We start from the raw sequence: 11,778 nt of genomic DNA, 5'->3' as shown, positions 1-11,778 counted from the left end.
GCCTATCGGTCAGTACCACAGTTGGATCGCGTCCCCATTGTTACTTTGTGCCAGGAAGGGCTCTCAACAAGGGAAGTGTCCAGGCGCCTCGGAGTGAACCAAAGCGATGTTGTTCGGACATGGAGGAGATAAGAGAGACAGGAACTGTCGATGACATGCATCGCTCAGGCCGACCAAGGGCTACTACTGCAGTGGATGACCGCTACCTACGTATTAGGGCTCGGAGGAACCCTGACAGCAACCCCACCATGTGTTACGACTGCAACTGTGCGCAATGGGCTGCATGATGCGCAACTTCACTCCCGACGTCCATGGCGAGGTCCATCTTTGCAACCACGACACCATGCAGCGCGGTACAAATGGGCCCAGCAACATGCCGAATGGACCGCTCAGGATCAGCATCACGTTCTCTTCAGCGATGAGTGTCGCATATGCCTTCCACCAGACAATCGTCGGAGACGTGTTTGGAGACGACCCAGTCAGGCTGAACGCCTTAGACACACTGGCCAGAGAGTGCAACAAGGTGGAGGTTCCCTGATGTTTTCGGGCGGCAGTATGTGGCGCCGACGTAAGCCGCTAGTGGTCATGGAAGCCGCCGTAACGGCTGTACGATACGTGAACACCATCCCCCGACCGATAGTGCAACCATATCGGCAACATATTGGCGAGGCATTCGTCTTCATGGACGATAATTTGCGCCCCGGTCGTGCACATCTTCTGAATGACTTCCTTAAGTGTAACGACATCGCTCGACTAGAGTGGCCAGCATATTCTCCAGACATGAACCCTATCGAATATGCCTGGGATCTATTGAAAAGGGCTGTTCATGGACGATGTGACCCACCAAGCACTCTGGGGATCTACGCCGAATTGCCGTTGAGGAGTGGTACAATCTGGAGCAAGAGTGCCTTGATGAAATTGTGGATAGTATGCCACGACGAATACATCAATGCCGCAGGACGTGCTACGGCGTATTAGAGGTACCGGTGTGTACAGCAATCTGGAGCACCACCTCTGAAGGTCTCGCTGTATGGTGGGACGACATGCAATGTTGGGTTTTCATGAGCGATAAAAAGGGCGGAAATGATGTTTATGTCGATCTCTATTCCAATTTTCTGTACAGGTTCCAGAACTCTCGGAACCGGGGTGATGCAAAACGTTTTTTCATGTGTGCATATGATAAGAAGATAGTGGAAACAGAAATTTAACGAAGCACCCTGAGAGAACGGAAAACACCAGCTGTGAATGAACGTAATAATAGACAATCTCGCGTTGAACATTAAATTAGTCGCCAACACCCAAGGAGCTAAATAAACAATAAGTTGCTATGCGTCGCGTTTGGAATGAATGAATAAATGCTGTTCCGTTCTCAGTCTGGTGCAAGCATGTCGATTTGACGCCACTTTGGCGGCTTGTTTACCAGTTTGATAAGGCGCTTCACATTTGGTCCCAGAAAGCTATGTGGTCCAACATGTGATGTTAAAATAGGAACAAGAGTAAGTGGGACATTATAGACAGGGTATAAAGAAAGAGTAATTTAGAAAGTGGCTTACGAAAATAAAGACTTGGAATGTGTACTCAGTGGTTTCCACAAACTCCATCATTACGTCCTGCTGTTTTTGATCGAGCAGGGCTTCCCCACCACGGCAATATGGTTGCGTAAGTCGCTGTCGATGACAGTTTGCTGTGTTGAAAGGCGATTTTCTACAGTATGGAATGAATGTTTACTTACAATAACCTTATTTTCGTAAATTACGTGTAGAGTGGGGAATCACTACTGTGTAAATGTGTCTTGAATATGTCCCACTAGCGAGTACTTTGCTTTTTCAGAATACAAATAAGAAGGCTTCTATTACTGTGTTACTTAAATGACAAATATTTGGTTCTTTTCTCACCTGCATACGATGACAATATACTATACCAATGCACGAACTTTAAAATCAGATAGCATTAAATAGACCGCAAGGTTTAACAGGTTTCCATACTGCAGGAGGCTATCCCGACTTCAGGTGACACATGTTTTACCGCCTATCATTACGGGGAAATATACTGGTTGGAACAAAGGCCACATTTCTATCCTACGCCACTTAATCATCAAGCAGCCGCTACCCCCCACAAAAGCGCGCTCGAGGCACAGTTTATCAGCAGCTGGTCACGACGCCTAGTCTATTGTTGTATTATTATAGCCAGTCGTCGGTGCTTTAACTGCAGGATTTTCTTTACGCAACCAAAGGCTCTCTCGAACAATAGCTCGTCGCTTTCATAAGCAGTCATTCGTGCGTGGGAGCTGTATGACCTATTCCACAATAGCATTCTTCACGCACAAATTCCATTTATCGTAAAAGTTTTAATAGCTGTATGTTTCTCGTCAGTTCCTCGCACTTCTATCTTGATGATCAATGAGCATAAATACAAACGTACCGGCATAATTTTCTTTTTCTCATAAGTAAATGTCCGTCGAGAGGCAGGCAAGCATCAGTAACAAACGGGTTGCCTTTTTGAAGGGATGATGCATTATTTCTCAGTTATAGTACGTACAAACGTCTCAAAAATAAGATCGACAGGAAGTGCAAAATGGCTAAGCAGGGATGGTTACAGGACAAATGTAAGGATGTACAGGCTTATCTCAATAGGGGTAAGATAGATACTGCCTACAGGAAAATTAAAGAAACCTTTGGAGAAAAGAGAACGACTTCTTTGAACATCAAGAGCTCAGATGGAAACCCAGTTCTAAGCAAAGAAGGGAAAGCAGAAAGGTGGAAGGAGTATATAGAGGGTCTATACAAGGGCGATGTACTTGAGGACAATATTATGGAAATGGAAGAGGATGTAGATGAAGATGAAATGGGAGATATGATACTGCGTGAAGAGTTTGACAGAGCACTGAAAGACCTGAGTCGAAACAAGGTCCCCGGAGTAGACAACATTCCATTAGAACTACTGACAGCCTTGGGAGAGCCAGTCCTGACGAAACTCTACCACCTGGTGAGCAAGATGTATGAGACAGGCGAAATACCCTCAGACTTCAAGAAGAATATAATAATTCCAATCTCAAAGAAAGCAGGTGTTGACAGATGTGAAAATTACCGAACTATCAGTTTAATAAGTCACAGCTGCAAAATACTAACACGAATTATTTACAGACGAATGGAAAAACTGATAGAAGCCGACCTCGGGGAAGATCAGTTTGGTTTCCGTAGAAATGTTGGATCACGTGAGGCAATACTGACCCTACGACTTATCTTAGAAGAAAGATTAAGGAAAGGCAAACCTACGTTTCTAGCATTTGTAGACTTAGAGAAAGCTTTTGACAATGTTGATTGGAATACTCTCTTTCAAATTCTGAAGGTGGCAGGGGTAATATGCAGGGAGCGAAAGGATATTTACAGTTTGTACAGAAACCAAATGGCAGTTATAAGAGTCGAGGGGTATGAAAGGGAAACAGTGGTTGGGAAGGGAGTGAGACAGGGTTGTACCCTATCCCCGATGTTATTCAATCTGTATTTTGAGCAAGCAATAAAGGAAACAAAAGAAAAGTTCGGAGGGGGAATTAAAATCCATGGAGAAGAAATAAAAACTTTGAGGTTCGCCGATGACATTGCAATTCTGTCAGAGACAGCAAAGGACTTGGAAGAGCAGCTGAACGGAATGGACAGTGTCTTGAAAGGAGGGTTTAAGATGAACATCAACAAAAGCAAAACGAGGATAATGGAATGTAGTCGAATTAAATCGGGTGATTCTGAGGGAATTAGATTAGGAAATGAGACACTTAAAGTAGTAAAGGAGTTTTGCTATTTGGGGAGCAAAATAACTGATGATGGTCGAAGTAGAGAGGATATAAAATGTAGACTGGCAATGGCAAGGAAAGCGTTCCTGAAGAAGAAAAATTTGTTAACATCGAGTGTAGATTTAAGTGTCAGGAAGTCGTTTCTGAAAGTATTTCTATGGAGTGTAGCCATGTATGGAAGTGAAACGTGGACGATAAATTGTTTAGACAAGAAGAGAACAGAAGCTTTCGAAATGTGGTGCTACAGAAGAATGCTGAAGATTAAATGGGTAGATCACATAACTAATAAGGAGGTATTGAATAGAATTGGGGAGAAGAGGAGCTTGTGGCACAACTTGACTAGAAGAAGGGATCGGTTGGTAGGACATGTTCTGAGACATCGAGGGATCACCAATTTAGTATTGGAGGGCAGCGTGGAGGGTAAAAATCGTAGAGGGAGACCAAGAGATGAATACACTAAGCAGATTCAGAAGGATGTAGGCTGCAGTAGGTACTGGGAGATGAAGAGGCTTGCGCGGGATAGAGTGGCGTGGAGAGCTGCATCAAACCAGTCTCAGGACTGAAGACCACAACAACAACAACATAGTACGTAGAGGAAAAACAGAAAACCCAAAGCACGATGGAGTCGAAGATGAAAATTTAACACCCCATCGACGCTGTGTGAATTATAGACTGACCAATTACACACTGGCCTATTAGCTCGAACCATCGCGGAATTCATCGAAAGTAATTTGGGGAAAACGCGAGAAATCTACTGTTGGGAAGCAAGAGGATGATTTGGATAAGAGCTCAGTTTTTTGACTCCTGTACTAGCTTTCTCGTTAAATGAGAGTAGGGGTACGGCTATATGGTGCCAGTTTCACCTTAAGTAAGTTAAAGTCGATTTAAAATCGCTCAAGTAAAACTAAGAAGAAGGGGTACAAGTGGGATTAACATCCTTTCCATAATGAATCCGTAAGAAAAGGAGCACAAACTGGAGCTTTTCAATTGGTGAGAGATCTGAAGAATGTGCTGGCCAGGGCAGCAGTCGAACATTTTCTGTATCCAGAAAGGCCCGTACAGGACCTGCAACGTGCGCTCGTGCATTATCCTGCTGAAATGTAGGGTTTCGCAGGGATCGAATGAAGGGTAGAGCTACGGGTCGCAACACATCTGAAATGTAACGTTCTAACGTTCACTGTTCAAAGTGCCGTCAATGCGAACAAGAGGTGACCGAGACGTGTAACCAATGGCACCCCATTCCATCACACTGGGTGATATGCCAGTATGGCGATGACGAATACACGCTTCCAATGTGCGTTCACCGCAATGTCGCCAAACACGGATGCGACCATCATGATGCTGTAAACAGAACCTGGATTCATCTTAAAAAATGACGTTTTGCCATTCGTGCACTCAGGTTCGTCGTTGAGAACACCATCGCAGGTGCTCCTGTCTGTGATGCAGCGTCAAGGGTTACCGCAGCCATGGTCTCCGAGCTGATAGTCCATGCTGCTGCAAACGTCGGCGAACTGTTCGTGCAAATGGTTGTTGTCTTGCAAATGTCCCCATCTATAGAGTCAGGAATCGAAAAGTGGGTGCACGATCTGTTAGAGTCATGCGGATAAGATGCCTGTCATCTCGACTACTAGTGTGATACGAGGCCGTTGGGATACAGCACGGCGTTCCGTATACCCTCCTGAACCCACCGATTCCATATTCTGCAAACAGTCATTGGATCTCGACCAACGCGAGCAGCAATATCGCGATGCGATAAACCGCAATCGCGATAGGCTAGAATCCGACCTTTATCAAATCGGATACGTGATGGTACGCATTCCTCCTCCTTACACGAGGCCTCACAACAACGTTTCACCAGGCAACGCCGGTCAACTGCTGTTTGTGTATGAGAAATCGGTTGGAAACTTTCCTCATGTCAGCACGTTGTAGGTGTCGCCACCGGCGCCAACGTTGTGTGAATGCTCTGTCAAGCTAATCATTTGCATATCATAGAATCGTCTTCCTGTCGGTTAAGTTTCGCGTCTGTAGCACGTCAACTTCGTGGTGCAGCAATTCTAATGGCCAGTGGTGTAAGTTTACTGGGGGTTTTGGCGGAGGTGGGAACGCAACTTTGGCAGTTCTACCGGGTGCATAGGACGACTTGAGGGCGGCTCTACAGGCAGGGAGCAGCACAGGCGATGGCAGCAGTGCCCTGACGAGTCGGCACTTGTCAGAGGGAGATGTAGGCCGCGAAACAAGGACGCTGGCGGCGGGCGTGTCCGCCCCACGGATGCGGCGTGGCAGTCAGTCTGCGGCTGTCTCCTGCGGTCGCTGCCGCTGCCGGCCTGACGTGCCCGGAGATGGGAACTCGGCGCGGTGCGCTCCCGTATTGGTCACCGCCCTGCGGGAGGCCAGGTGCGGCCCGAACGTGACTGGACTGGCATCCCGTGACAGCCGGTACGTCAGGCGCCCGTCTCACGTCAGTGTGAACACGGGGGCCTGACCCGCGTGGTCGCCGGTCAAGACGCAACCTGTCCGCCGCAGATTTCCCTCGTTCCATTTACACCAGCGTCAAGTAACACTACCCCAGTTCCGCGGCAGCCTTTGCGCTATACGTCACGACTCCCGGATTCGGTTTTCAATAAACCGATCGATTTCCAAAGACCGCCCCTGCCCCTGGTAAGTCGTGCAATCACGCCAGTATCGATTCTGGAGACACGAGCTTAGCTACGAGATTTCAACATCAACAGCAGGATTTTGCTGTGTCCGAGAGCGATAATTCTTCTTCTTCTTCCCTTTTTTTTATTTTTTAGTCGTCAGTCTTCTGACTGGTTTGATGAAGCCCCATCCACGTACAGGGTGTTTCAAAAATGACCGGTATATTCGAAACGGCAATAAAAACTAAACGAGCAGTGATAGAAATACACCGTTTGTTGCAATATGCTTGGGACAACAGTACATTTTCAGGCAGACAAACTTTCGAAATTACAGTAGTTACAATTTTCAACAACAGATGGCGCTGCGGTCTGGGAAACTCTATAGTACGATATTTTCCACATATCCACCATGCGTAGCAATAATATGGCGTAGTCTCTGAATCAAATTACCCGAAACCTTTGACAACGTGTCTGGCGGAATGGCTTCACATGTAGATGAGATGTACTGCTTCAGCTGTTCAATTGTTTCTGGATTCTGGCGGTACATCTGGTCTTTCAAGTGTCCCCACAGAAAGAAGTCACAGGGGTTCATGTCTGGCGAATAGGGAGGCCAATCCACGCCGCCTCCTGTATGTTTCGGATAGCCCAAAGCAATCACACGATCATCGAAATATTCATTCAGGAAATTAAAGACGTCGGCCGTGCGATGTGGCCGGGCACCATCTTGCATAAACCACGAGGTGTTCGCAATGTCGGCTAAGGCAGTTTGTACCGCCACAAATTCACGAAGAATGTTCAGATAGCGTGATGCAGTAATCGTTTCGGATCTGAAAAATGGGCCAATGATTCCTTTGGAAGAAATGGCGGCCCAGACCAGTACTTTCTGAGGATGCAGGGACGATGGGACTGCAACATGGGGATTTTCGGTTCCCCATATGCGCCAGTTCTGTTTATTGACGAAGCCGTCCAGGTAAAAATAAGCTTCGTCAGTAAACCAAATGCTGCCCACATGCATATCGCCGTCATCAATCCTGTGCACTATATCGTTAGCGAATGTCTCTCGTGCAGCAATGGTAGCGGCGCTGAGGGGTTGCCGCGTTTGAATTTTGTATGGATAGAGGTGTAAACTCTGGCGCATGAGACGATACGTGGACGTTGGCGTCATTTGGACCGCAGCTGCAACACGGCGAACGGAAACCCGAGGCCGCTGTTGGATCACCTGCTGCACTAGCCGCGCGTTGCCCTCTGTGGTTGCCGTACGCGGTCGCCCTACCTTTCCAGCACGTTCATCCGTCACGTTCCCAGTCCGTTGAAATTTTGCAAACAGATCCTTTATTGTATCGCTTTTCGGTCCTTTGGTTACATTAAACCTCCGTTGAAAACTTCGTCTTGTTGCAACAACACTGTGTTCTAGGCGGTGGAATTCCAACACCAGAAAAATCCTCTGTTCTAAGGAATAAACCATGTTGTCTACAGCACACTTGCACGTAGTGAACAGCACACGCTTACAGCAGAAAGACGGCGTACAGAATGGCGCACCCACAGACTGCGTTGCCTTCTATATCTTTCACATCACTTGCAGCTCCATCTGTTGTTGAAAATTGTAACTACTGTAATTTCGAAAGTTTGTCCGCCTGAAAATGTACTGTTGTCCCAAGCATATTGCAACAAACGGTGTATTTCTATCGCTGCTCGTTTAGTTTTTATTGCCGTTTCAAATATACCGGTCATTTTTGAAACACCCTGTATTACCTTTTGATCTCAGAGTACCACTTACAACCTACGTCCTCAGTTATTTGCCAGATGTATTGCAATGTCTGTCTTCCTTTACAGTTTTTACCCTCTATAGCTCCCTCTAGTACCATGGAAGTCATTCATTCCCTGATGTCTGAAGAGATGTTGTCTCACTCGGTTCCTGTCAGCAAGAATCAAGACCGTGTGTCCTGCTTACAGGGCAAGTGCGTTAGCCACCAAACCACATTGGTGCAGCGGTTCACGCAACAGCACAGATTACACAGGCACGCCTCCCCGCTCGATCCAAATTCTCACTGTCGCACCAGTCTACTTTAATTTCCCCCTTACACACGAACTAGAGACCCAATTTGGATTCCTAGCCTTGGTACAAATTTTTACTTGCAGCTTCAGTCTATGAACATAAAATCATATCTTATGAGACCAGTAACGTCGCTGAAATTGTGTCATTTCATTTGTGTAAGTACCTGCACCTAGGTTTCAGGCTGGATCCCCCATTTACGTTCGATGCCTAGGTGCTATTCCAGAACATGGAGAGCCTCGGCAATTCTGTTCGTGTCTAAATGGGAATTTAAAGTGGACTGCGGCGGCAGTGAGAATTTGGATCGAGGGAGGAAACATGTCAGGGTAAACAGAGCAGTTGTATGAACCGGCCGGCCGGAGTGGCCGAGCGGTTCTAGGCGCTTCAGTCTGGAACCGCGGGACCGCTACGGTCGCAGGTTCGAATCCTGCCTCGGGCATGGATGTGTGTGATGTCCTTAGGTTAGTTAGGTTTAAGTAGTTCTGAGTTCTAGGGGACTTATGACCTCAGCAGTTGAGTCCCATAGTGCTCAGAGCCATTTGAACCATTTTTGTATGAACCGCTTTTGCCAAGGTGCCTTAGTGGCTAACATACCTGACTAATGAGCAGGAGACCCAGGTTCGATTCCCGGCCTTCATAGAAATTTTCACTAGGCGCTTCAGCCCATGTACGTATTTCACTCTATTTTTGCATAAAAAATTTATCTAGGCTTGTTTCAAGTCAAATTATACAACATCACGAAGTAGAATTTATTTGTGATACGCGTTTGCTCCGTTCTAAGCTACCAAAGCACGACTCACGACCCGTCCTCAGATGTAGAGCACTTGCCCGCGAAAGGCAAAGGTCCCGATTTCGAGTCCCGGTTCGGCACACAGTTTTGATCTGCCAGGAAGTTTCATATCAGCACACACTCCGCCGCAGAGTGAAAATATCACTCTGGTAACATCCCCCAGGCTGTGGCAAAGCCATGTCCCCTCAATATCCTTTTTTCCAGGAGTGCTAGTTCTCCAAAGTTTGCAGGAGATCTTCTGTGAAATTTGGAAGATAGGAGACGAGGTACTGGCGGAATTAAAGCTGTGAGGACGGGTGGTGAGTCTTGCTTGGATAGCTCAGATTTAGGGCACTTGCCCGCGAAAGGCAAAGGTCCCGAATTCGAGTCTCGGCCCGGCACACAGTTTTAATCTGCTAGGAAGTTCCAGCAAATAGACTGACTGACGAGGAAAGTTTGTGTATGTAACTTATTACTGAGACGTCAGGCAAGCCGTTCAACCATAGATACTTATAGGGCGTTTAAAATTAGTTGCGACTTTTGACAGTTCAGTACGGAACGAGTGGTGGACGACGCAGTTGCCAGCGTTTGCTGAACGCGGACCTATCAAGCTCACTTTACCGCGTGAACAGCAAGCAAATAATAATAACAATAATTAAAAAAACCTATTCGGTAATAAACTCTGATTCTGACACGTCTCACGTCTCGTCAACCTCGTGATGAACTCCCTATCATTTCGTTAACGGTCATAGTTATTGTGATATTCCGGTATTAAGTAAAGTACTGCACGAAATTCTTAAGGTTTGCAGTGATAAATATAGGTCACTATGAATTTGTGTTCGGTGCGTGTTAGACTATATATTGCTTGCCCTCAAGTGGGCGTTTAATAATACACTGTTTTAGGATACTGTCACAATTTCAGATGCGTTAGAATCTAAGTGAGATGAATAATTGTAAACAGTGCTGTGTTTATGCGAAAGAAGCAGATTTTAACATGGCACAAGAGAAGTTACGTATTCTCAAAACTTGTCAGTACTTCATGAATCTGTGTCTTCTCAACTATCTACTTTGGTGTGGCTGACAACTCGAGACCAGTCCTGTGGTGTAATATTTGCAATGGCCCCTTTTGTCAGCATTTCAACTGCGCTGAGCGTAAATTTCTGCCACATTACTTTTCACCTAGACTCATATGTTCTGAGTCGGATTTAAATGAGCATGCTACGAAGGTAGCCTGATTAATCCATCCCATTAGGTGGTAGCCAGTTGCATTAACTACACAAGCTAGATTCGACGTATCCAATGTAACATCTTTGTACCCAGAGAGATATCCGCTTTCCACCGTGCATTGTTGGAGCTTTATCCATCACAACGGAATGGTATTGTCCATTATTATCGTCGTATTCGGAGGAATATTTTGCAGCAGAACATTATCTTCACAGGTGGTGAACGTGCTCTTGGCCGACCACTTTTATTGCGAATCTGAAGGTCAGACCTACTGTACTGTTATTATTAATGCAACGCAAACTCTGAACACTTTTTCACAATACCTGACTACTGCGGAACATTTCAACGGGAGAAAATACCACTTTATAAGGAGAGCTAATGAACGGAGGTGCATCTAATATGCGACGCTGTGCGGTGCTGTTTATCCACGGCGTGGCAACAGGGGCGCTTTACCATTCGAACCGCCATTCGAACTCGCCATAGGTGTTACCAGGGCAACGGCGGTTGTCTCCTACGCCGAGCCAAATGTCAAAAGTCGCAACTAATTTTAAACACACTGTAGTGCTATACGTGGCTGGGGCAGGTCGCTAGTATACCTTTTAATAATAAAAAGTGAAACGTCCCCTTAGAAAAATTAATGAATTACTGTGCTGATAAACCTCTACGTCATTTGATTTTCAAACAGCTGAGCAAAACTGAACGTACTCAGACATTACTCTCTTTACTTATTCTGATCAACACTAAACTGACACACAATATTTTAAGCGCAACGCAATCTGTCTTTCAATAATCGCTACAAAAGAATGGCCATGACTAACATTAACCTATTCCTTTCATGAACCACTTGCCTCATAAAAATCTTCGTTACTCGAACTACTGCAATACAGCGAGCGGCACTACTGCCAGCTAAATAAAAGATTATAATTACTGAAGGCACTAACTACTGATAGGCATAGTTAGCAAATGAAAGATTTTGATAGAGAACAAACAATGTATTTACCTTAATAATGTTGAAAAGTCATAATATATATATATCAGTTCATGATATCCAGTATTAGAAATTTACTCTTTCTGGCGGACACACGTCCAGATCGTCCGCTCTTAAAATTCTGCCATCTCTCTCTCCACATCCACCACTGCTGGCGACTCACCTCCAACTACGCAACGCTATGCGCTGTTCACATCCAACTGCCCAACACTACAATAGCGAATATTTCAACAATGCCAACGAGCCACAGACTGCACACAGCACAGTCAGTGATTTTCATACAGAGCGCTACGTGGTGTTACCAATATAAAAACGTAAACA

Source organism: Schistocerca nitens, chromosome 8 (genome assembly GCF_023898315.1).
Source record: "Schistocerca nitens isolate TAMUIC-IGC-003100 chromosome 8, iqSchNite1.1, whole genome shotgun sequence".
NCBI lineage: Eukaryota > Metazoa > Arthropoda > Insecta > Orthoptera > Acrididae > Schistocerca > Schistocerca nitens.
This window is presented reverse-complemented; position numbering follows the sequence as displayed.